Source organism: Pseudophryne corroboree, chromosome 7, assembly GCF_028390025.1.
Source record: "Pseudophryne corroboree isolate aPseCor3 chromosome 7, aPseCor3.hap2, whole genome shotgun sequence".
In the NCBI taxonomy this organism is placed as follows: Eukaryota; Metazoa; Chordata; class Amphibia; order Anura; family Myobatrachidae; genus Pseudophryne; species Pseudophryne corroboree.
This window is the reverse complement of record NC_086450.1, coordinates 363,552,039-363,577,502: the sequence shown is the minus strand read 5'-3', so window position 1 is coordinate 363,577,502 and position 25,464 is coordinate 363,552,039. Positions and strand designations below refer to the sequence as shown.

Sequence of the window (25,464 nt, the reverse complement as noted above, 5' to 3'; positions counted from 1 at the left end):
TATATATTTATTATGTAATGACTGATGACGGACCTGCTGGACACTGTCAGCTCAGCAGCACCGCAGACTGCTACAGTAAGCTACTATAGTAGTATGTATAAAGAAGAAGAAAGAAAAAAAAAACGGGTAGGTGGTATACAATATTATATATATATTATATACAATTATATATATATATTATATATATTAAACTGGTGGTGATTATTAAACTGGTGGTCAGGTCACTGGTCACACTATCAGCAACTTGCAAGTAGTACTCCTAAGCAGACAATCACAATATATATTATACTGGTGGTCAGTGTGGTCACAATGGCAGTGTGGCACTCTGGCAGCAAGTCCTGCTCTCAGACTCTAACTGCTCCCCACTGTCAGTGTCTCCCCCACAAGTCAGATATACATTATACAGTCACACTATCTATCTATCACTTCAGCAAGTAGTAGTACTCCTCCTAAAGTACTCCTCCTAATGCTCCCCAAAATTACTACTGTGTCTCTCTCTACTCTAGTCTCACTCTCTTCTCTATAAACGGAGAGGACGCCAGCCACGTCCTCTCCCTATGAATCTCAATGCACGTGTGAAAATGGCGGCGACGCGCGGCTCCTTATATAGAATCCGAGTCTCGCGATAGAATCCGAGCCTCGCGAGAATCCGACAGCGGGATGATGACGTTCGGGCGCGCTCGGGTTAACCGAGCAAGGCGGGAAGATCCGAGTCGCTCGGCCCCGTGTAAAAAAAACTGAAGTTCGGGTGGGTTCGGATTCCGAGGAACCGAACCCGCTCATCTCTAACTCCTTGGCGCCCCCTCGAATCCTGCACCCTGGGCACATGCCCCCTTAGCCTGTCCTAGTTACGGCTCTGATAATGCCACTGTATAGGTCATTGCTACGGCCTCATCTAGAATACTGTGTTCAATTCTGAAGGCCATATCTTCAAAAGGTTATTGATACATTAGAAACTGTCCAAAGAAAGGCAACTAAAATGGTGCACGGCCTACATCACAAAACATACCCAGAAAGACTAAGAAATCTCAATATGTATAGTTTGGAGCAGAGAAGGGAAAGGGGGGACATGATAGAAACTTTCAAATATATCAAGGGTTTTAACAAAGTGCAGGAGGGAAACATTCTCCAAATGAAGAGAAGCAATAGGACACGAGGACATGCACTGAGACTGGAGGGGGGGGAGGTTAAGGGGAAATTTGCGGAAAAATTACTTAACAGAAAGGGTAGTGGACAAGTGGAATAGCCTCCCATCAGAGGTGGTAGAGGCTAAGACAGTAGAGCAATTTAAACATTCATGGGATAGACATAAGGATATCCTTACAAAGAAATAAGGATCAAATAAGGTTAGAGATAAAAATAATGTAAAAAAAAAAGGGGCAGACTAGATGGGCCCAGTGGTTCTTATCTGCCGACAAATTCTATGTTTCTATGTTTTTAGTACTACTATGTATTGCTAGTCCAGTGCAGTTTTATTGCATGTCATAATTTCTGCATTGTAAAAACCGTGACTCTGTGTGTGTGAATATAGCTGCTGTGTGATCTCCATTTCATGTATCTCACTCAGGCCCTCATTCCGAGTTGATCGTAGCAGTTCATCGCATCGCAAACGGCAAAAAATCGCAAACTGCGCATGCGCGAAAGCAGAAATGCGCGTGCGCAAAGGGAGCGATACGACGCTTGTGCAAAATTAATAACTGAAAATCAGCTCGTAATACATCACCGAAAACAGGGAGTGATGGAGGTGTGGCAGAGGCTCGGCTTCGCTATCTAACGAAATGGATGTGAAAGTGGGCGGCTAGTGTGGGAGTATGCAACCGGCAGTAGGCGTGTTTTGTGCAGAAATGCGTAGCCGATGGTATAAAGTACACAACAAATGTTCGCTATCTTGACGCAGCCGAGGAGTAAGTCTGCGAATACTCAGCACTTGCGAAGTACTGTTACAAGTGTGTCTGCCCTAATTAGCAATTAATTGGCAAATTAATTCACCTGTTGACCAATTACTTGCCAAACACTGCAGTTACAAATGACTCCAAACAGCAATTGTATGCCCACATAGCAATTTTAAATTTACCAGGTATAAATCTGACATACTCACAAATAATGCACTGTATTTTAATTATTTGGTGAAATACTTTGATGTTAACTGCATGTTTTAATTATTTGATGAATACTTTGCAATTTAATCAAGTGTGAATAAACCAACTTATAAACTACATCAGCTAAATGTTCTCGACATAGACATCTTCCTTTGTACATACCAAATAACATGAGTTACATAATGCAGCCTACACTTAATGTTACTTAATACAAATGTTTTATTTGTTTGTGGGAATATGTGTCCATATCTAACACTATGCCATGTTGCCCCTAGTAACCAGTGGTGCAAGTATAAAAAATGTCTTACGGGTACTGTGTGCGCGTGCCGAAGTCGCACGCAAAAAAATGGGTGTGGCCAAATGCCACATGGGGCGTGGCCAATGAAAATTGGGCGTGATACACATATGGGGGAAGGGGCAGATACACATATGACCCCAATAGTGCCAGATACACATTGCCCCACAGTGCCAGATATACATTGCCCCACAGTGCCAGATACACATTGCCTCATTGTGCCAGATACACAAATGCCCCCAGAGTGCCAGATACACAAATGTCCCCAGAGTGCCAGATACACATTGCCTCACAGTGCCAGATACACATTGCCTCACAGTGCCAGATACACAAATGCCCCCAGAGTGCCAGATATACATTGCCTTACAGTGTCAGATACACATTGCCCCACAGTGCCAGATACACAAATGCCCCCACTGTGTCAAATATACATTGCCCCCCAGTGCCAGATACAGAAATGCCCCCACAGTGCCAGATATGCCCCCAGTGCCAGATACACAAGTATGCCCCCAGTGCCAGATATGCCCACAGTGCCAGATATGCCCCCAGTGCCAGATACAGAAATGCCCCCAGTGCCAGATACACAAGTATGCCCCCATTGCCATTTATGCCCTCAGTCTCAGATATGCCCCAGTGCCAGATACACATGTCTCCGCAGTGCCAGATATGGCCACAGTGCCAGATACACATGTCCCCCCAGTGCCAGATATGCCCCCCAGTGCCAGATATGCCCCCAGTGCCAGATACACATGTCCTTCCAGTGCCAGATATGCCCCCAGTGCCAGATATCCCCCAGTGCCAGGTACAAAAGTCCCCCTCAGTGCCAGATATGCTCCCAGTGCCAGGTATACATGCCCCCCCAGTGCCAGATATCCCCCAGTGCCAGGTACACAAGTCCCCCAGTGCCAGATATGCTCCCAGTGCCAGGTATACATGCCCCCCCAGTGCCAGATACCCCCCAGTGCCTGGTATACATGCCCCCCCCCAGTGCCAGATATCCCCCAGTGCCAGATATCCCCCAGTGCCAGATATGCCCCCAGTGCCAGATATCCCCAGTGCCAGGTATAACATGCCCCCCCAGTGCCAGATATCCCCCAGTGTCAGGTATACATGCCCCCCCCTCCCCTGCTCACCGCTGCCACTGCCGTCGCCGTCCTGTCTGTGTGAGGGAAGGAGAGCGCAGCCTGCGCCTCTCCTTCCCCTCAGTCTCCGGCGGGTGTCTCAGTCTAATTCAGCGCCGATCCGTGAGCCAATCAGAGCTCGCACCCGCGAGCTCTGATTGGCTCACGGATCGGCGCTGAATTAAACTGAGACACCCGCCGGAGACTGAGGGGAAGGAGAGGCGCAGGCTGCGCTCTCCTTCCCTCACATCAGCGGCGGTGTGGTGGGGAGCAGCAGAGGGAGGGAGGGAAGAGGAGCGGCGGCCCGTCGGTGTGGGTACGGCGTACCCACGGCTAAATTCTTATGGGTACGCCGTACCCACCCGTACCCACACACTTGCACCACTGCTAGTAACCCAAGTTCAAATCTAATGTTTGTATTTTTTATATGCCCAGTTAGGTGTTGTGCAAGGCATACATTTTTACAATTATAATATTCAATGTTTGTATGAATATTCTGATTGTTCCCTTGTTCTACAAATGTCAATATGCCATGTTAAAGTTTACAGGGCACAGTTTTCCAGAGTGCATAACCTTTAATAAAACACACAAACAATTTTTTTATTTTTTTTTATTTTACTTCAATAAATAAAGTAAAGCAGCAACACAACATGGCTACAAATGAGCATCACATACAAAGATGGACATAGCAACAAGCAGATGGCAGTGCCAAATTTGACATAGCAGAACCCAGTACTATGGTAACCCCATCTTCTGACAAAATATGATGTTTAATATTTACTACGTATATGTTGTGAACCCCCAGCCAGACGATACTTTCAGGGCAACTGAGGTCGATTCTGGAACCAATACACCAACCCAAACATACACAGCACGCTAGGAAGAGGAAGATGGCTCAGGTGTACACGAAAATAACTCACAGGCTACAAATCTTAAATAAAATAAAAAAACCTTTCACCTTGAGGGAGTTGTACATTCTGGCCACACAAGCAAAAAAAAATAAAACATCGAGGCAACATGTCAAACATGGGTGCTGGGCATCTGGAGAGACGTCACTTTCTCTTCTTTTTCCCCGCCTGATGTTGTTCTTCACGGCTCGGTCTGCGAAGTGACCTTCGAGGGCCCTGCCCAGTGGGATGTTCTTCCTGGGCAGAGGGAGGGGAGGGAGCAGATGTGGCTGGCTCTCTGCCACTGTGGGCAAGGCAGCCAGTGATGTCCTGGAGCCCTTGCAGAATGGAATTGGCAATTTGTTGGAACGAGGAGGCGAGTTGCTCTTGGCCCTGCCTGATCTCTGCCAGACCTTGGCAGAGTTGACCTACACCTTGCTCCACACTGGTTCTGTGCTCAGTGAGCCGGACAGGTATCTGGCTTACCTCCCGGATCATCCTGTCCTGAAAAGCATTCAGGCTCTCACCATACCTGGTAATTTGAGACAGGATGTCCGGGATAGCAGAGGGTTGGGTGGGGGGCCAGTTGGAATCTGGACCGATGGAATCTGTGGTCCCACAGTGGCAGAGACACTAGGTCCCCCCACCTCAGCCTCAGCCACATAACCCTCCTGTGACTCTACCTGCTCACCCACCTGTGCTGTGTTATGTTAAAATAAAATAGAAGAATGTTTGGAAAAAGGGTAGAAAAAAACAACATTAGACTTTTGGAACCACTAAATTTCTTTTTTCGGAATATGTGTGTGTAAACTTACCTGGCAAGTCATGTGGATTCACTATTTCAGGCAGGTCCGTGTCCATATGAGACACCCCAACCCCCTCCTCGTAGCTCACACAGTCCATCGCCAGCTCCTCAAGCTGGTTCCACAGTGGCAGCTGGACCTCCCCCTGTTGCCCTCGAGGCATTCCACTCCGCGGACCTCTTGCCCTTCAGGCGGGATTTGAAGTCGGCCCAACTGCATATGTGATGAGAATTAGGGGCAAGGGACATAAAAGTTAAGAATACCTGTTTTCCTTGATAGTACACATGTTATGTATTTGGTTGCTATAGGCAACATCACATCTAGCTAAGTTTGTAATAATAATAATTTGGACAGAAAATGGTGTACACTTACCGTCTTCTAACTTCCTGTGATGTGCGGACAATTGAGCCGACTTCATTAACAGAATCAGTGATGTCCCTCCAGATTCTATCTTTGGATGCAGCACCCATGTTTTTGCTGCCTCAATGAATTTTTTCCATGGCCTGTGTGACCAAAACACGTAACTCCCACTTAGTGAAGGCGGGTCTTCTTCGTTTTTTTGATGAAGCCTGTGAGCTATCGTCCTGACCCTCCTCACCATCTTCCTCTTCACTAGCTGCTTGTGTACTTTGGGTTTGAGATGGTAGTCCTGAATCTCCCTCAGTTTCCCCAGTATCTATGTCTGGCAGGGGATTCACTCCTAACTCCTGTGTATCAGAAGATGGAGTTTGAACAGTACTGGGTCCTGCACTTTCAACATCCGCACTGGCAGCTTCCAGCATCTGCCTCCGCAGCGCTAGGCGCCTATGTGTCAAAGCGGACATCTGCTGCTGCACCATCTCCATCTCTGCTGCCATCTGCTCACGAGTAGCCATGTTGCTGGTGTCATGTGTGTTTGCAAAGGTGTCTAGCGATTTATAGCTGCGTGTGATTTCGAGTGCGGTAATTCGCACAGGTGTCAATTATGCTAATACTTCCAGTAATTGTTGTCCTGGCTATTTAAAAGCCTTGACTGCAGCCTGTGTGAGTGGGTGTATGATGAGAATTCGTGAATCAAGACACAAGCAAGCTGGACGTGGTGCCTAGCACAGTGGTTCCCAAACTGTGTGCCGTGGCTCCCTGGGGTGCCTCAGGACACTTGCAGGGGTGCCTTGGATTTGTGGTCCGGGACCAATTCAAATTATTTATGGTCAATGTAATAGGCAAAACTAGTGCTGGTGGCTGCAAGTCATAAACTATGTAGACAAACAGAAGCAAATCTTTCCCCTCAACACAGTTGAACATAAGGATGACATATAAACACAATTTACTTAATTTAATATTTCTTTCCAAATTTCTCAATAAGAAACTAGGGGTGCCGTGAAAAGAATTATTATACGCTAGGGCGCCATGACTCAAAAAAGTTTGGAAACCACTGGCCTAGCACATTTCAGAGTGAGTTTTTATTGCTGTATATAGCATGAAAATGAGCGTTTGTTAGCTTGCACATTTCTTACTGTTGTGTTGCGGATGGCGTATTTAACACATCTATTTTTTGTATTTTAAAATAAAAAAGTATATTACCAAACCAAGTATGTATGGGTGTGCAATGGTCCTTTGTAGTAGTTTAAAATGTTTTTTTTTTTTGTTTGGTGTTTAATGTTTATTTTATTATATTTGTTTACATGTAGTATCTAATAGTTATGTTACATGTAATTTGCAGTGTTCCCGTTCTAGTGGTGAGAGTGTTTTTTTAAATTCTTATTGGCCATTTCTCTCTCTTGTAGGTGTCTCTATTGTTAATTTGGTGCATAAAAGTTTTGGAGAGCCAAAGTAGGCCAGTTTTGTTTTCTTTTCTTTTTACCAACCAAGTGTTCCTTTATATTCTGAGCAGGTAAGTTGCCTATCCCTGGGTGGCATGGTGTGGGTTTGGTGAGAGTGTGTATGTTATTTCTTATTGGCCATTTCTCTCTCTTGTAGGTGTCTCTTGTTAATTTGGTGCATAAAAGTTTTGGAGAGCCAAAGTAGGCCAGTTTTCTTTTCTTCTTACCAACCAAGTGTTCCTTTATATTCTGAGCAGGTAAGTTGCCTATCCCTGGGTGGCATGGTGTGGGTTTGGTGAGAGTGTGTATGTTATTTCTTATTGGCAATTTCTCTCTCTTGTAGGTGTCTCTATTGTTAATTTGGTGCATAAAAGTTTTGGAGAGCCAAAGTAGGCCAGTTTTCTTTTCTACTTACCAACCAAGTGTTCCTTTATATTCTGAGCAGGTAAGTTGCCTGTCCCTGGGTGGCATGGTGTGGGTTTAGGAGAGTGTGTATGTTATTTTTCTTATTGCCATTTCTCTCTCTTGTAGGTGTCTCTATATTTATTTTTGTTTTTTTGCCGAAGTAGGCCTGTTTTGTTTGGTGTTTTGGTGCATAGTTTTGTGTTGGTTTTCTGAGCAGGTAAGTGGCCTATTTTTTGGTTATTGTTTTTTTTTTGTGTTAAAAACAAAACATACTTAGTAGCTATTTAATATCTTGTTGCAGTAATTATATGGGTATGTTTTTTTGCAAAAACTCTTTGTTATTTGTGATGGTAACCTATTTTGTAGGTACTTAGCTAACTGTGGATTAATGTTTTTTTTTTGGGTTGTTTGTTCCGTATTTTCATCATGAAGATATGGAGTACGCTCCTGCAGTAAGTGAACACCCATACTTTTTTAAATTTTTTAATTTATGTCAATGTGTTGTGTTAATTGTGTGTTTTAATGATTCTTACCTTCATTTGAAGTTGGTGATGTCCATTCATGTGGCAGTGGAAGCCCTCCCACCCCAACCCAAGGAACCACTCCCACCCCAACCGGCGCAAGCCCTCCAACCCCAACCGGCTCCTCATCCTCCAAGGCAACGGAGGCGTGCAAGGCCACCAATTTTCTGTACCCGTGTCCTCCTTTTTAGGATGCCTGATGATGTTGTGTTGCGCAGATACAGACTGCCACCTCATCTAATCCTAGACACTCTCTCCATAATATAGAGTGATCTAGAACAATCCATTAGGTATCCTACAGCAATACCAGCATTGACACAATGGTTGTTTGTGGCCCATCCCTCCAGATCCTGTCCCTGAATGCTAAGTTCCCTGGGAACTCCCATGATGCCCATGTCATTAGACAATCAGGGATATGGCAAAGATTAAGAACGATGGAAGGCCAAGACATGTGGCTATTGGGTGAGTTTTGTAATTTTCATTATTGGAACAGTCATATTGTTGGAATTACATTCTTTAATGTTTTTTTTATCCTTTTTCTATTCTCATATTATCAAACAGGAGACCGTGGATATCCTTGCACCCCCTGGCTCATGACTCCTTACAGTAAACCCAGGCCAGGACCACAGTCGGCATTTAACTCCACGCTTACTGCCACTAGACAGCTGGTGGAGCACACGACTAGTGTTCTTAAAGGGCATTTTCGTGTGCTCCACCGCACTGGTGGCAACATCATGTATTCGCCGGAGATGGTAAGTAAAATTGTGGTCCTGTGCGCTATCCTACATAACATCGCTGTAAGGAGTCGCGTAGAGCTTCCCCACACGGAGGAATTGCCGGATGAGGAGCCAGGGGTTGGCCGGACATTCCCTGGGGGGAGTGTGCCCAACCGTGGGAATGCTGTAAGGGCTCAAATTGTGCGGGATTATTTCAGGTTTTGTGTTTTTTTTTATTTAGTTTTGTATCCCAAAACTGTCTGTACTTTTTTTTTTTTTGGACTGATGGCATTTAGGTAGCTTGGTAAAGTTCAGAGTGTGTTGCTTGTGTTTTGTGAGTATTTATTATTGTTTCACTAGATAATTAATCTGTAATGTTCTCCTTATCATATTTGTTGTGTAAGATTGTTGTAGACAATGTTTTTTTTGTTTTTTTTATTTGGGTTAATTGTGTTAACCCAGGGCTGTTTCTAGCCAATTTGGCTCCCAGTGCGAGATTTAAAAATGCGCCCCCCTCCCCCATTCACATAAGAAAAAATGCGCCCCCCCCCCATAGATATAAAGAGGAAAAGTAAGGGGCGTGACCTCATTAAAATGGGCGTGGCTTTGTTAAGATGGCCGTGGCCTCATCTGATCTCATCATCACGGCCACCACAGGATAAAAGAAAAAAAAGTCCTCATTTTACACATTACAGCAGGCACGTGTCCCCATTTTACACATTGCGGCAGGCACGTGCCCCCATTTTACACAGTACAACAGGCAAGTGTCCCCATTTTACACAGTACAACAAGCAAGAGTTCCCATTTTACACAGTACAACAGGCAAGAGTCCCCATTTTACACAGTACAACAGGCAAGAGTCCCCATTTTACACAGTACAACAGGCACGTGCCCCCATTTTACACAGTACAACAGGAAGTGTCCCCATTTTACACATTACGGCAGGCACGTGCCCCCATTTTACACATTGCGGCAGGCAAGAGTCCCCATTTTACACATTCCGGCAGGCAAGTGTCCCCATTTTACACATTCCGGCAGGCAATACCAGCATTGACACAATTCCTTGCTGTGTTACATTTTTTGGCCACTGGTTCGTACCAGCATGTCGTAGGAGATCTGTTTGGCATGTCGCAGGGCCAGTTCAGTAAGGTCCTGCGGCGTGTCAGCCAAGCTTTCCTAACCCGAGTTAAGCAATTTATATCAATGCCTTTGGATGTTGGTGCCCTGGCTGTGGTGAAGCGCCAATTTCAGGAAGGGGGTAGTCGCTTCCCACACGTTATTGGGGTTGTGGATGGGACACATGTTGCTATTGTTGCGCCAAGACATAATTAAGAAATCTTTAGAAACAGGAAACTGTTTCATTCTCTGAATGTAATGGTTGTTTGTGGCCCATCCCTCCAGATCCTGTCCCTGAATGCTAAGTTCCCTGAGAACTCCCATGATGCCCATGTCATTAGACAATCAGGGATATGGCAAAGATTAAGTACGATGGAAGGCCAAGACATGTGGCTATTGGTTGAGTTTTGTAATTTTCATTATTGGAACATATCCCAAAACTGTCTGTACTTTTTTTTTTTTTTGGACTGATGGCATTTAGGTAGGTTGGTAAAGTTCAGAGTGTGTTGCGGCAGGCACGTGCCCCCATTTTACACAGTACAACAGGCAAGTGTCCCCATTTTACACAGTACAACAGGCAAGAGTCCCCATTTTACACAGTTCAACAGGCAAGAGTCCCCATTTTACACAGTACAACAGGCAAGAGTCCCCATTTTACACAGTACAACAGGCAAGTGTCCCCATTTTACACATTACGGCAGGCACGTGCCCCCATTTTACACATTACGGCAGGCAAGAGTCCCCATTTTACACATTCCGGCAGGCAAGTGTCCCCATTTTACACATTCCGGCAGGCAAGTGTCCCCATTTTACACAGTACAACAGGCAAGAGTCCCCATTTTACATATTACGGCAGGCACGTGCCCCCATTTTACACATTCCAGCAGGCAAGTGTCCCCATTTTACACATTTCGGCAGACAGGTGTCCCCATTTTACACATTCTGGCAGACAGGTGTCCCCATTTTACACAGTACGGCAGGTGGTGGGGGGGGGGGAGAGAGAGAGAGGGAGAGGGGCTGACTTACATTTGAAGCGGTTCTTCCTGCTCTTCAGCCGCCTCTCCCTCGTCTGCGCAGCGCTGGCTGACTTGGCTCCCCCTTCTCCCTCCTCCCGAGTGCCCAGCTCGGGGGTGGGGTTTCGCAGAATGACGCGATTGCGTCGTGACGTCACGACGCAAATGCGTCATTCCGCGAAACCCCGCCCCCCGAGCTGGGCACTTGGGAGGAGAGGGGGGTTTGAAAATGCTCAGGAAGTGCCGCGGTGGACCTCATGCACCTCAGAAGAAATAATGCCTTCCGCCCATGCTTGATCTAATAGTACTTTAAGTTCTTCTTTATACTCCCGCGATGGATCTTTGCATGCGAAATTATTAACTGAATATCCTGTGTCTCCGCTGTTCTATACTATACCGAAAATCCACAAGGACGCACAGAGACCACCGGGCAGACCCATCATTTCTGCCCGGGGGTCTCTGTGTGAGCCAGTGGCTATTTATCTCGATGTTTATTTGCAACCCTGTGTACAGGGCACCAGTACACATTTGAAAGATTCCAGTTCTTTGTTGAAAACACTAGCCAACATAGAACAGGTTCCAGGGGATGTTTCCCTGGTTACCATAGACGTGACCAGCTTGTATACCTGCATTCCGCACCAGGTGGGTTTACAGGCAGTTAGGAGACTGATTACTGGCAACATCTCTTACGTAGGCCCTGACATTGATTTCTTTATGCAGTTGTTGCAATTCACTTTGTCACATAATTTTTTCATTTTTGATGGCAAATTTTTTCGCCAACGAACGGGGTGTGCCATGGGATCCTCCGTGGCACCCTCGTTCGCGAACGCCTACATGTGGGAGGTGGAAAGTGACCTCTTTCTGGCTAATCCAACAATAGCAGAACGTCTATTTTTATACTTTCGCTATATTGACGATGTACTCATACTGTGGCGAGGGGAGGTTTTGGATTTAATTAATGCGGTCGAGTTACATAATCAATCCGATTGCCCAGCCAAACTAACTTTGGTCAGCAGTCCCCAAGAAATTTGTTTTTTAGATATTTTGATCAAACTTCAAGATGGTAGGCTTGATACATGTCTGTATAGGAAACCTACAGACCGCAATACAATACTGCGTCACGACAGTTTCCATCCACCTGCGACCATCAAAGGCCTGCCCTATTCGCAGTTCCTCCGAGTGTGCAGGACCAATAGTCAGGAACAAATGAGGGATGCACAACTTGATGAAATGGAACACAGGTTCCTAGAGAGAGGGTACCCACAGAAATTACTCTCTGCGGCCTGCATTAAAGCAACTGCGGCAAAGAGAAACGATTTATTTATACCAGCTAATACCAAAGATATGTCTAAAACTATCCCCTGGGTATGTGAATATAAAACCAATAGCAGGCAAGTGCAGCATAAACTTCGGGCCCTTTGGCCTATAGTATCAAGTGACCCAGATTTGGAAATTTTTCGGGGTGCACGAGTGATGCCTAGCTACACAAAGGGCAGGAGTATTAAAGACTTATTGGTTAAAACAGACATGTCCAAACTTAAGACAAAACCTACCCACTTCATGACAAGAAAAAATGGGTGTTTTAAATGCACCGGGTGCACGACCTGCACGTACATGTCACCAGGTGATTCCATTTCCCACCCTTGTTCAGGGAAGAGTTATAAAATCAAATGGCCATTAACCTGCAGTTCAAAATTTGTGATCTATGCCATCATGTGCCCGTGTGGGCGCTACTATATAGGCAAAACGGAGTGCCAATTCAAGGTTAGAATGGCACAGCACAGGCAGGCTATTAGAAACGCTCTAGCCTCAGGAGGAGGGGACCAGCCTGTTGCTAAGCACTTCGTGGAACATCGTCATAGTATGGCCACCCTAAAACATCGTATTATAGACCACATCCCAGAGTCAGCTCGGGGGGGCAACAGGGGCAAAAGACTCCTACAACTTGAGTCAATTTGGATACATAGGCTTAATACGCTAAAACCAAATGGTCTCAACGACAACTTGGGCCTGATTAATTTTCTATAAAGAAAAAAAAAATTTCAAATAAAATTTTGTAGAAAGATCCATAAATTTTTAGAAATTACTTAATGGTCCTTTTATCTTTCATGCACCTTGATAGGGTAATAAGTAATGTTTTAAGTGAATTTAATTGAGTAGTGTCATTTTCTGATCGACAGCGCACTGTGTGACAGTCGCAGTAGAATGACACATATGTATTTCAGCCCTAGATGAGGCATGTATGGTGTTTAATATAACAATGATAGTGGAAGCACTGGGTAACCAGGATGCCAAGCATGTGGTTCGTTGCTCTAGAAATGAATTTTCTTCTAAATCACGTATTGATTACATAGGTATAACTTTTATTGTAATATATGTTTAATCATTTAGAGCATAGCATGGTTTTAATGATTTGCACAGAAGCACTTAGTGACTGAGTTGTCATTTTATACATTAAGATGTTGCAGCAAACGCTGGTTACACTGATGATCTGGTTGTTTTGTGTACAGTGTTACCATGGCCACATCGGAGGGGTCCCGCGACGTCACTTCCGGGTCATGCTGACGCGAACGGAGGCGCCGAGCGGAGGCTCCGACGGGCGGCCAGCTGGTAACGCTGAGAAGTTGGAACACACGTGTAAAGGGGGTGAGTAATGGGGAATGTTATTTAAACTGTTTTATGCACTGTCACTTTATCCTGAAGAAGGGGAACTGGTCCCCAAAACGTTGATGACACTTTTTGTGAATACACCTTGATTATAAAGACTCCGAGTGCCGCCTCTTTGTTCCTTTGTTGCATATACCGGAGGGAGACCCCGGACGGGGAAGGCACAGGAGCAAGCCATATCCCGCTGTGGATTACGTGAGTGCCGGGGTTACTGCATAGATATATATATATATATATATATATATATATATTTATTTTTAAATTTTATATATATATATATATATAGACTTATATGTTTATGAATACTGGGAAAATATTACTGGTATATGTATGTGTATGTATCTATATAACTATCTAGAGACATATATAGAAGCATTGACATGTTTGGGTTTTTTTGCTTTTATCCTACAAACCTACCATGATAGTAATTTAGAAGCATGACTTTGGAATACAAATTTTAAACAATAAGAGTGTGTGTGTGTGTGTGTGTGTGTGTGTGTGTGTGTGTGTGTGTGTGTGTGTGTGTGTGTGTGTGTGTGTGTGTGTGCGATTGTGAGTGAGTGTGAGTGTGTGTGTGTGTGTGTGTGTGTTTCCGCGGGTGCGAATCTCCGCTGATGCTAACTGTACACACTGTCCTGCACATTAATGTACACATCAATAAAGTTTAATACAGTTGACACCATAGAATTACAACCAACCAAATGCCACCACACACTATAAATATATGCCCATGTATGGAAAACGCCATTGGCACCATGGGGGTAATTCTGAGTTGATCGCAACAGCAAGTTTGTTAGCAATTGGGCAAAACCATGTGCACTGCAGGGGGGGCAGATATAACATTTGCAGAGAGAGTTAGATTTGGGTGGGTTATTTAGTTTCTGTGCAGGGTAAATACTGGCTGCTTTATTGTTACACTGCAATTTAGATTGCAGTTGAACACACCACACCCAAATCTATCTCTCTCTGCACATGTTATATCTGCCCAACTGCAAGCAAAGTTCCTGCTGCGATCAACTCAGAATTAGGCCCTATGCGCGCAGCTGCCTTTTCACGCCGGGAACTGCGCGTGCTAATAGCGGTCATGGACCACCGCGTAGGCTGCGCAGGACCCTTTATACCCAATAGGGTTAAGCGCGAGGCCTACGCGGATGTCCGCCGCAAACTGCGGACACACACCCGGACACGGCGCAGCATCATACAGCTCGAAAGGTGGTGAAGTGACCTCCGCCGTCGCACGCCAGAGCTGTTGGCGGAGCTGCGCCAACAAATTAGCATCCGCCGTAGACGCAGTAAGTTAAACACATTACATAAAATATGATTATTACACTTAGATTATTTGCAGAATATTTTAATGTTAAGTGCCTCCTTCCCCCATCCAGCCACCATCCCCTATCCAGCCGACATCCCCCATCCAGATAACATCCCCCATCCAGCCGCCATCCCCCATCCAGCCGCCATCCCCGCCTTCAGAATGGGCAGCAGAGGCCCCGGAGCCACTTCAGGGAGGTGGTCAAGTGGTAGAGGAGAGTAAGTTCACACACATTGACATTTCATTTAGAAAATTATTTAACTTCACATTCTAATAAATGCAGTGTTGTACTGGGGCCAATCTTTTGCCAAGATAAAATGTTTGTCTTCTTCATCATGTTATGGATGTTGCATTTACATTTGTGTGAGGAACATTAGATGTACAGTGTCTACGTCTGCAATGTTGAGGATGCCCACTCTAGGTCGACACTCATTATGTTGACAGGGTTGCCTGGACAACAGGGTTTATATGTGCGACATTATCAGCAAAACAGTTAGACCTGAGTGGAGTTTAGTATGTTGTTTGAGTTTTACACTTGTGCCTGGGTATTCCAATATTTGCACATTGAAGTCGCATGCTTCACTTTGTCAGGCAGGCTAAGGACACAGTGATTTGTGTTGTGAAAGTTACACTCCTACAAAAATTTTTTTTACATTTTAAAAGCTGTTTGACCTTATGTAGTAAGGCAGGCTTTCAGGGAGTGTGGGCATGCTAGGATATGTTGTCCTTCTGAAGATGTTGATATGCAGTGTGATGATGCAGGGCCAACCCCAAAAAAGATAAGTCTGCTTCACTCCAGATGTGAATGAATCCCAACATGGTGTTACATTTACTAAGATGGTAGTTCTATTTAAGATGGGATGTTGCCCGTAGCAACCAATCAGATTATACTTGTAATTTTTTTGTCCCCTTCTACAAGATAATATGTTGAATTTGATTGGTTGCTATGGGCAACGTCCCATCTTAAATAGAACTCCCATATTAGTAAATATACCATGGTGTGGTACACTTTCTAAAAAAAAAAACATTGCTGAGCAGGCTTGTGTGTTGTTCAGCTACTGTTTTATCCTTAAAACATCCATGATGTAGTCACTTTGCCATTAAATCAGGCCTGTCCAAACTGCGGCCCTCCAGCTGTTGAGAAACTAGACATCCCAGCATGCCCTGACACAGCTTTTGCATTCTCTTACACCAAAACTGGGTCAAGACATGCTGGTATATGTAGTTTCACAACAGCTGGAGGGCCGCAGTTTGGACATGCCTGCATTAAAGTGTGCTTTGTGCCTTGCTTGTATAATAGGTAATGTGAGGAAGTTAGTAATGTTTATTTTGCCTCTTAATTTCAGATGTTGCAGTTGGACATACAACATCCTTTGCGGGCATTCTGGCCAGCATGCAACAGCACATTCAAGCCTTGCTGGCCAATGTGGAGCTACTGCAAAAAAATTCTTAAAAATACATGTTTAATTTAAAAAAAAAAAAGTTAAAGGCTACCAAAAAATTTATGTTCATAAATTAAAAAAAAATGTATTTCAAGTTTAACGGGTGTTGTGTTTATTAATGCAATAAAGGAAAAGCAGATTGGCTAGCAGAAATTGGTTACCTTAAACATTTTACACATCTAACTTAAGATTATTTTTTTTTTATTTTAAACAAAAAAATAATAATAATAGAGTTAGGAGCTTATTGTTTATAAAAACATGTAACCACATTTATTCACAAATTACACCACTACACAAAAATAAACAAATTAGCTTTAGACCAGGCACATTTATCACATCTATATTTTACTTTTATACATTTCAATGTTGATGGCCAATTATGCCTACAAAGTGTTCTTCAGGTATTCTTTGAAGACTTAATTGGTCATGACCATTATCATTCATTACACTAATTGTAATCGTAATTTAGGAAGGCTTGTGGAGGTTTAACTGAAAGATGTAATTTAACTTAAAAAAAAACCCCATTGCTGGCCCTCATTCCGTGTTGTTCGCTCTGTAATTTTCTTCGCATCGCAGTGATTTTCCGCTAATTGCGCATGCGCAATGTTCGCACTGCGACTGCGCCAAGTAAATTTGCTAAGAAGTTTGGTATTTTACTCACGGCATTACGAGGTTTTTTCTTCGTTCTGGTGATCGGAGTGTGATTGACAGGAAGTGGGTGTTTCTGGGCGGAAACTGGCCGTTTTATGGGTGTGTGTGAAAAAACGCTGCCGTTTCTGGGAAAAACGCGGGAGTGGCTGGAGAAACAGGGGAGTGTCTGGGCGAACGCTGGGTGTGTTTGTGACGTCAAACCAGGAACGACAAGCACTGAACTGGCATACGCCTACTTTGTGTAATACTGCGTACGAAATAGCAAAATTACGTTGGGGGCGGATATTCGCTATTGTGCAACGTATTCGCAATATTGCGAATATGTTGTGCGAATGAAAACAATAGCGATCAACTCGGAATCACCCCCTCAGATTGCTATCCCTATATTTTATAACCTGAGGGGGCTAGGTGCGTCAGGTTTATCATAATATAGGTAGTTCACAGGATATACTCAGTATGTATTTTTCTCTGTTAATTTTAGTCACCATATACCTCTAGAATTCCCCGTTTGTGCTGAAATACATTGCACAGGGGGTTCTTGTCAGGTACTGCGCTGCTGATATTGTACTGTGTTGCCTTACATTGAGCTTTTGATTATGTCAGCTACAAAGGGCAACGGTGCTGGGGCTGATCCCACATTGCGTGGTGTTGATGCTGCAGACACATTTGAGGATAACATAACAGCTGAGGGTTCAGGTTCTGGGGGTTCCATATCCCCCAGTGGGATTGTAGCAACCAGGGTTCAAAATCACCCACCTTGGGCTACCTTCTCCACGCTATTGAATATGCTGGTAACTAGACTATTGCCCCCTATGGGTCCTCCTGTGCCGGTACAACCGCTTATGGTACCCTCGGTTAACCCGCCGTGGGCAGATCAACTGTCCAATCAGTTACAGCAATTGAACCAATCACTGACTATTCAAAAGTCTAACCCTCGCCCGCCTAAGACCAAGGGGTCCTCTATGCAGGCAATTACTTCCTCACAATCCACCAACGTCCCAGACACCTCGTCTGATGAGGATGGCGTTTATACTGACCCCACAGATTCTGATCCCGATGCTTCTGATGGGGAAGCTGTTTCACAGGTGGATGTTCCTGACTTGTTGGAGGTTATCAGGCTCATTCTTCAAGTTGATGATGACCCGGAGCCTGATGCTGCCCCTAAGAAACCGGACAGGTTTAAACGTCAGAAAGTGGTTAAACAAGTTTTACCTCACTCCGACCATTTAGTTGACATACGTCAGGAGTCCTGGGGAAATACAGGAAAGACATTCACGCCTCACAAGAAGATATTGGCTCGCTACCCCCTCGCTGCGGAGCTGAGTAAAAATTGGGAAACACCCCCGCCAGTGTATTCGCAGGTGGCGCGGCTGGTGGTCTCCTCAGCTCTGCCTGTAACTACCGTCACGTCCCTGAGTGAGCCGACGGATAAGCGGTGCTGCGCATAGGCCCACCATTGCAGCGACATGGGCTGCAGAAGCTGTGGAAGCGTGGGCTCAGGAGCTGGAGGCGGAGTTGCCTGCCAACGCTTCTGATCATGTTAGACAATGCTTGTTATATATTGTCACAGCGTCTCGTTACATTAAGGAGGCGGCTTCTGATGCTGGTTTTCCGGCGGCCAAGGCTTCTACTATGTTTATTTTGGCTCGCCGGATTGTCTGGTTACGGTCCGGGTCTGTGGACATGGACTCTAAGAAAACCCTGGAGCTACTCCCTTTTAAGGGAGACATTCTTTTTGGAGAAGACCTCAACAAGATAGTGGCTGACTTAGCTTCTGCTAAAACCGCATGTCTACCTAGTACTACTCCTTCGGTGCCGAAGGCCAAGAGTACTCCTTTTCGCTCCTTTCGTCCTTCAGGGAAAGCAAAAGGTCAGGCGTACCCGAAACAGGTTCGAACTTCCAAACCCAATAAACCCAAATGGGCTTGGACCGCCCGTCAACCTGCTTCTAAAACTGACGAGCCTGCTGCATGACGGGGCGGGCCTTCCTCTGGGGAATCCCAGGTTGGGGGGCCTACTTCTAGGGTATACCCAGGAATGGTTGAAGACCACTTTTGATGCCTGGGTACGGGAAGTCGTCACTCGAGGTTACGCCGTATCCTTCAAGAATTGTCCCCTTCATCGATTTTGCCTGACAGACGTCCCTTCAGATCAGGTGAAGGCAAAAACTCTTCATTCGGTGGTACAGTCCCTCCTGGACACAGGAGTGGTAGTACAGGTGCCTCTGGCTCAGAGAGGCAAGGGGTACTATTCACCAATGTTCCTAGTCCCGAAACCGAATGGGTCCTCCCGGCCCATTCTCAACCTCAAGTCCTTGAACAGATGTGTGAGGGTCTCCAAGTTTCGCATGGAAATTCTTCACTCTATTGTTCTGGCCTTGGAACCTGGGGATTATATGGTCTCCCTGGACATACAGGATGCTTACCTGCATATTACCATTGCAGTGTCGCATCAGCAATACCTGAGGTTTGCAGTTGGCAACCTCCATTACCAATTTCGGGTGTTACCTTTTGGTTTGACCACGGCTCCACGAGTTTTCACCAAGATCATGGCAGTAATGACGACTGTACTCCGCCGTCAAGGGCCAGGATCCTACTGTACCTGGACGACTTGTTGATCCTGGCAAATTCCCCAGAAATTCTCCTACGTCATCTGGATCTGACTCTTCAGTTTCTGCAAGCCCACAGGTGGCTCATCAACTGGAAGAAATCTTCCCTGGTCCCTGCTCAGAACATGGTGCACCTGGGGGCATTGTTGGACCCTCACAACCAGCGGTTGTTCTTGTTTCAGGAGAAAGTCCTGAAGCTTCAGGACAGGAATCTATGCTTCCTATCTCATCCGCAAGTGTCGATACATTCGGCAATGCAAGTGCTAGGTCTCATGGTGTCGGCTTTCGACATGGTGGAGTACGCTCAATTCCATTCCCGTCCTCTGCAGATGCTGATTTTTGCCAAGTGGGACGGCCTGCCTCACCGGATCAGGTCGCAAATGAGCTCCTTGTCTCCGGAGGTCCATCTGTCACTGAGCTGGTGGCTTCAGGACCAACGATTGAGCAGGGGTCATCCCTTCTGGATCTCCAACTGGGTCCTTCTGACGACGGATGCCAGTCTGAGAGGTTGGGGCATGGTGTTGGAGCAACACTCCCTTCAGGGTCGGTGGACCAAGGAGGAGTCTCTCCTCCCGATAAACATTCTGGAACTGCGGGCGGTGTTCAATACTCTGAACTTGGCCCAGCATTTAATACAAAACAGACCTGTTCAAGTACAGTTGGACAATGCCACCACGATGGCGTACATCAATCATCAAGGCGGCACTCGAAGCCGCATGGCAATGAGGGAAGTATCACGGACTCTTCAGTGGGCAGAACGCCTTCTGCCAGCCATATCGGCAGTGTTCATTCCGGGGGTCCTAAACTGTGAAGCAGACTTTCTCAGTCATCAGGATGTACACGCCGGAGAGTGGAGCCTCCATCCAGAAGTGTTTCAACTCCTCGTAGACAGGTGGGGCCTTCCAGATGTGGACCTGATGGCATCTCAACACAATCACAAGGTTCCGTTCTCCGGAGCAAGGACAAAGGATCATCAAGCAGCGTTCGTGGATGCACTGCAATTCCATGGAACTTTCGGCTGCCATAGGTGTTCCCTCCAGTGTCACTCCTGCCCAGAGTAATAAGGAAGTTCAAGCAAGAAGGAGGAATCTTACTTCTGATCGCCGCCGCGTGGCCCAGACGGCATTGGTTCTCAGACCTTCAGGGTCTCTCGATAGAGCATCCTATTCTACTTCCACAGCACCCAGATCTCCTCATTCAGGGCCCCTGTGTATACCAGGATAGCTTGGTTGGCTTTGACGGCGTGGCTCTTGAAGCTTCCGCCTTGAGGGCCAAAGGATTTTCTGAGGCGGTCATTCAAACCATGTTGAAGGCCCGGAAACCGGCTTCTGCTCGGATTTACCATAGGGTCTGGAATTCTTACTTTGCTTGGTGCGCATCTAACAATCATGACGCTTACAAGTTTAGTACGACCAAACTTTTGGCCTTTCTACAACAGGGCCTGGACTTGGGCCTTCGTCTGGCCTCCATCAAGGTTCATATTTCTGCCTTTGGTTCCAAAGAAAAATTGCGACTTTACCTGATGTTTGGTAGCAAATGGTCGATTGTCAGTTGCTCTCATCCATTACCAGGTTTTCATTCCAACCACAGATTATCTGCCAGATAATTGCATAGTGTATGCCAAGCTTTATTAGTGTCTAACAAGGGGGGTTATTCCGACCCGTTCGCACGCAGCAATTTATCGCTGCAGTGCGAACGGGTGCGGAATGCGCACGTGCGGCGGCCGCATTGCGCGTGTGCGATGTTGCCCGGTGACAGGGGTCGCCGGGATATGACGCGTCCAGAGAACAAAGAGGTCACAAAGCGGACCGCTAAACAGATTGACAGGAAGAAGACGGTCCTGGGCGTCTCAACAGCGTTGGCGCCCTCACTGGATCAGGTCGCAAATGAGCTCCTTGTCTCCGGAGGTCCATCTGTCACTGAGCTGGTGGCTTCAGGACCAACGATTGAGCAGGGGTCATCCCTTCTGGATCTCCAACTGGGTCCTTCTGACGACGGATGCCAGTCTGAGAGGTTGGGGCATGATGTTGGAGCAACACTCCCTTCAGGGTCGGTGGACCAAGGAGGAGTCTCTCCTCCCGATAAACATTCTGGAACTGCGGGCGGTGTTCAATACTCTGAACTTGGCCCAGCATTTAATACAAAACAGACCTGTTCAAGTACAGTTGGACAATGCCACCACGATGGCGTACATCAATCATCAAGGCGGCACTCGAAGCCGCATGGCAATGAGGGAAGTATCACGGACTCTTCAGTGGGCAGAACGCCTTCTGCCAGCCATATCGGCAGTGTTCATTCCGGGGGTCCTAAACTGTGAAGCAGACTTTCTCAGTCATCAGGATGTACACGCCGGAGAGTGGAGCCTCCATCCAGAAGTGTTTCAACTCCTCGTAGACAGGTGGGGCCTTCCAGATGTGGACCTGATGGCATCTCAACACAATCACAAGGTTCCGTTCTTCGGAGCAAGGACAAAGGATCATCAAGCAGCGTTCGTGGATGCACTGCAATTCCATGGAACTTTCGGCTGCCATAGGTGTTCCCTCCAGTGTCACTCCTGCCCAGAGTAATAAGGAAGTTCAAGCAAGAAGGAGGAATCTTACTTCTGATCGCCGCCGCGTGGCCCAGACGGCATTGGTTCTCAGACCTTCAGGGTCTCTCGATAGAGCATCCTATTCTACTCCCACAGCACCCAGATCTCCTAATTCAGGGCCCCTGTGTATACCAGGATAGCTTGGTTGGCTTTGACGGCGTGGCTCTTGAAGCTTCCGCCTTGAGGGCCAAAGGATTTTCTGAGGCGGTCATTCAAACCATGTTGAAGGCCCGGAAACCGGCTTCTGCTCGGATTTACCATAGGGTCTGGAATTCTTACTTTGCTTGGTGCGCATCTAACAATCATGACGCTTACAAGTTTAGTACGACCAAACTTTTGGCCTTTCTACAACAGGGCCTGGACTTGGGCCTTCGTCTGGCCTCCATCAAGGTTCATATTTCTGCCTTGTCGGTTTGGTTCCAAAGAAAAATTGCGACTTTACCTGATGTACATACGTTCACTCAGGGTGTGTTGCGGATTCCGCCTCCTTATATCACGCCTTTGGCCCCTTGGGATTTGTCGGTGGTTTTGGAGGTGTTGCAAGGGTCTCCGTTTGAGCATCTTGAATCTGCAGACCTTAAGTGGCTTTCTCTTAAGGTGTTGTTTCTGCTGGCTATTGCCTCTGCTAGAAAGGTGTCGGATCTGGGTGCCTTGTCTTGTAGGTCACCATATCTGATTTTTTTACCGTGATCGGGCCGTTCTTAGAACACGTCCTGGGTATTTACCTAAGGTGGTGTCTTCTTTCCACCTTAATCAGGAAATTGTGGTTCCGGCCTTTGAATATCCTGAATTGTCTTCCAAAGAGCGGTCTTTGGTTGTGGTATGGGCTCTCTGTATCTACGTGAAGAGAACTGCCTCCATCAGGAAGTCGGATTCTCTCTTTGGTCTGTTTGATTTTCACAAACGTGGCTGACCTGCTCACAAGCAGACCCTGGCCAGATGGATTAGAATGGTGATTGCACATGCCTTATGTACAGGCTGGCCTTCCAGCTACCATAGAGGCCCATTCTACTTGGTTGGTTGGACCTTCTTGGGCGGCCCGCCATGGTGCGACCCTTGAACAATTGTGCAAGGCGGCTACGTGGTCCTCAGTGAACACGTTCATAAGGTTCTATGCCTTCGATACTTCCGCCTCCAAGGATGCTTCCTTTGGACGCCGGGTTCTTGTGCCCACTACAGTGCATCCCCTTCCATAAGGAACTGCTTTAGGACATCCCCAATGTCATTCCCTGTGGAGCGCAGTGTACCTCGGAGCAGAAAACGAGATTTATGGTAAGAACTTACCGTTGTTAAATCTCTTTCTGCGAGGTACACTGGGCTCCATGGGGCGCCCACCCTGACGCACTTAGCTTCCTTGGGTTGGTATGGCATTAGCCGCTGACACTTTCTCCTGTTGTCAGAATATGGTGTATGTGGATACTAACAGTTGTTGTCTCTTTTGCCTGCTACTGCATTGGACTGGTTAACAAAAACTGAGCTCCTGTGCACGGAGGTGGGGTTATAGAGGAGGCGGCGCTAGGCGTTCTGGGAACAGTCAAAGCTTTGAGCCTGTTGGTGCCTCAGATCAAGTTCCTACTCTACACCCCAATGTCCATTCCTTGTGGAGCCCAGTGTACCTCGCAGAAAGAGATTTAACGAAGGTAAGTTCTTACCATAAATCTCGTTTTTGTATTGGAACGTTTTGGGGAGAAGCAGGTGGTGCTGGAGGAGACTCTGGTTTAGGAAGCTTTCATATAATTCCAGTATACTTTGGAGCTTCAGATTAGATATCTGTACAGACAGCAAAGGTAATATCGCAGACAGAGCCGGCCCTAACCAAAACGATGCCCTAGGCAAGATTTTGGGTGGTGCCCCCTAGCACCACCACCTCGCAGAAAGAGATTTAACAACGTTAAATTCTTACCATAAATATCGTTATCTGGCAGATAATCTGTGGTTGGAATGAAAACCTAGTAAATGAATGAGAGCAACTGGCAATCGACCATTTGTTCCCAAACACTGGAAAATGGACTAAACCTGTCATTAAAAGAAATTGGTTAAATCACGGACAGATTTTGTCCATTTTCCAGTGTTTGGTAGCAAATGGTCGATTGTCAGTTGCTCTCATCCATTACCAGGTTTTTATTCCAACCACAGATTATCTGCCAGATAATTGTATAGTGTATGCCAAGCTTTATTAGTGTCTAACAAGGGGGGTTATTCCGACCCGTTCGCACGCAGCAATTTATCGCTGCAGTGCGAACGGGTGCGGAATGCGCACGTGCGGCGGCCGCATTGCGCGTGTGCGATGTTGCCCGGCGACAGTGGTTGCCGGGATATGACGCGTCCAGAGAACAAAGAGGTCACAAAGCGGACCGCTAAACAGATTAACAGGAAGAAGACGGTCCTGGGCGTCTCCACAGCGTTGGCGCCCGTTTTCGGGGAGTGGATTGAAAAACACAGGCGTGTCCAGACCAACGGAGGGCGGATGTCTGACGTCAGAAGCAGCTTCAGCATCGCAGGGATCGTCGCACAGGGTAAGTATGTCCAGGGCTACTCTAAATCTGCTTGAATTTTTTTTAGCTTAGCAGAGCTGAACAAGCGATCACAGCCCTGCTAAGCTACAATACACTCCCCCATAGGCGTGGACTAGTTGATCGCAGCAGCAGCTAAAAGTTGCTGGCTGCGATCAACTCGGAATGACCACCAATACTATTTAGAGAGACTTTGTTTATCCCTAGTAGAACGTGTTCTACACTTTTCTAATCCGCCCCTTCTTCAGACCCAACACTAACAATTATAAATTCTCTCCCTGCCCAGAAACAGCTCTCAGCCCAGGCACACCTATCAAATATTGTCTCCCGGATCTCTGAGTACGTCTTGCAACAATAACTCACAATGTTTACGCTGTAATATGAGCAAAATTCCCTTACTTTGCTTTAATAGTTTATAATTCTGATACACGCTTGGAGGAATAGCAGCACCTTAAAAGTGGGTGTGTATCTATGCATACTTATACACTAATAAGATGACTAAACAGACTATAAAAACAAACATTGCATTCTGATTTTATCCTATAACCAGAGCCGGTCTTGCGCATACTATCGATGCTGCTGTCCAGCATGGTGGTGGTGATCGGCCACGGGCCCTTCGAATTCTGGGGTCCAGTGGAAGATGGCCCAGGGTCAGGGGACAATTTACGAGAAGCTTGAGGTGCACTGGGAGCAGACCAGCAGCGTGTGTGGCAGTGTGTTCAGTGACCTGTAGCTTGGGAGACGGAGATGCTATGGCAGATAGAAAGACTTCAGGCAGGCCACCCCTTCGGAATCATCAATGAAGGAATCAGTACTTGAAAGCACGGCTCCCCTGCTGGGTAGAGCCGGAGGTGGACCTGTAGGTGCGGCTGTCCTGAGGTTCCTAGTGAAGAAAGCAGGGCT

The 25,464-nt window shown here is 46.3% G+C and overlaps 1 long non-coding RNA gene across 2 annotated transcripts in view; it reads left to right on the top strand.

The window, feature by feature from the left end:
- Positions 1-16,245, top strand: part of LOC134943710 (uncharacterized) — a 119,480-nt gene extending 103,235 nt beyond the window's left edge. The window contains exons 2-9 of one of the 2 annotated variants that reach the window (XR_010181696.1): positions 6,972-7,078; positions 7,165-7,264; positions 7,351-7,452; positions 7,539-7,629; positions 7,845-7,864; positions 13,289-13,424; positions 14,828-14,975; positions 16,104-16,245. This is a non-coding gene — a long non-coding RNA (uncharacterized LOC134943710). The remainder of the gene's footprint in view (positions 1-6,971; positions 7,079-7,164; positions 7,265-7,350; positions 7,453-7,538; positions 7,630-7,844; positions 7,865-13,288; positions 13,425-14,827; positions 14,976-16,103) is intronic. The other variant, XR_010181695.1, reaches the window with a different exon arrangement.
- The last annotated feature ends 9,219 nt before the right edge of the window (positions 16,246-25,464 follow it).